Below are 1,997 nucleotides of genomic sequence, written 5' to 3'. Positions count from 1 at the left end.
CAAACAAACACATGTATTTGACTGATTGCTAAAAAAAAATAAAAATAAAAAAAAAGTAAAAAAATAAATGTATTTCATGGATTTTTTTTATGGAATATTTCATTCTAAGACAATCAGCATATTTCTGTTTGGCAGTCTTTATTTAGCACATCAGTTGTGGTTCTTGTGGGATTTGCACTCACAACCCACTGGACACAACCTACCAGCTATGACATGCTTGTTGTATCTTTAGTTTTGGGTTGAAGATTGATGTAATGGAAATCTGCTTGAGTGAGAGTTAATCTGTGAACCTGAACAAAGCTTCAGGCTGTTGATGAATTGTTTCACAGTACTGGGGAAGTCATGTTACATATCACATGACCCATTACCTTAGTTTCCCTAGTTTCTCTGGGTACTAGCTTAAAAAACTTCCTTTAAGAACTATTTGCAATTGTTTGTGTTCTCTCTCTCTCTCTATATATATCATATAATCTCTTACTCTAATATCTATATATATTCTATCTCCTCAGCTATATCTTGTATCTATATCTATATGGTATGTATATATCTGTATTGTATATATAAAAAAAATATATATATATATATATATATATATATATATAGATATATATATATATAGAATATATGTATATAGATATATATGTATATAGATATATATGTATATATATTATGTATATATATGTATGTATATATAAATATATATATATATATATATATATGTATATATATGTATGTATAGATATATATGTATTATAACATATATATAAATATATATATAATTATGTATATATAATTATATATTTATTTATGTATGTATAATATATAATATGTATATATATAATTATATATATATATATATAATATAATATATATATATATATATATTATTTATATATATATATATGTATATATAAAAATATATATATAATTATATATATCATATATGTATATATATAATATATATAAATATATATCATAATTATGTATATATATGTCTATATGTATCATTATGTATGTAGTATGTATGTATGTATATATATAGCATATATATAGATATATCTGTATAGATATATATATATATATTAGATATATATGTATATATAATATATGTATGTATATATATGTATGTATATCTAAAAAAAATATATCTATATATGTAATAGATATATATGTATATAGATATATAGGTATATAGATATATATGTATATCATAAAAAACATATATATATATATATATATATATATATGTATATATATGTATATATCTGTATGTATAGATTATAAGTATTTATCAATATATATAATATATATATCATTATGTATATAATTATATATATATAATTATGTATGTATGTCTATATTTCATTTGTATCTATGTAATCTATACATTATGTATATATATATCATATATATATATATATATATAATTATTTCTATATCATATGGTATATATCAAAATCTATATATCATTATCTATCTAGGTATATATCTCTATATCTAACTCATATCTTCTCATTTCTGTCTCTCTCTGTCTAATTATCATCTATCTATCTATCTCACTCTCTCTATGTCTGCTCGCTCTCTATCTGTATCTATAACAACTATTATATATCAATATATATAATAATATTCTAATTATGTCATATCTCTATATATCATAATATATATATATCTAGGTCTATATCTGTATCTAAGTATTATGATATCTTATAGATATATATTACTATATCTATATAGATCATGTCTGTCTACGCTCTCTCTATATATATATTACGTGTCTCTCTAACAATATCTATACCATTAATATATCTACTCTCCAATATATCTCATTAGTCTATTCTGTATCTCTATATATATATATACTCTCTATAATCATCGTCTCATAAGTATCTCACTCTATCTCTCTCTGTCTCTTCACAATCTCTCTCTATATCTCGCATTTCCTAAATCTCTACTCTCTTCTCTTCTGTCTCTCTCTCTCTCTCTCTCTCTCTCTC

This window comes from Tachysurus fulvidraco, chromosome 14, assembly GCF_022655615.1.
Source record: "Tachysurus fulvidraco isolate hzauxx_2018 chromosome 14, HZAU_PFXX_2.0, whole genome shotgun sequence".
Classification (NCBI taxonomy): domain Eukaryota; kingdom Metazoa; phylum Chordata; class Actinopteri; order Siluriformes; family Bagridae; genus Tachysurus; species Tachysurus fulvidraco.
The sequence above is the reverse complement of the archived record's forward strand: the minus strand, read 5'-3'. Positions refer to the sequence as shown.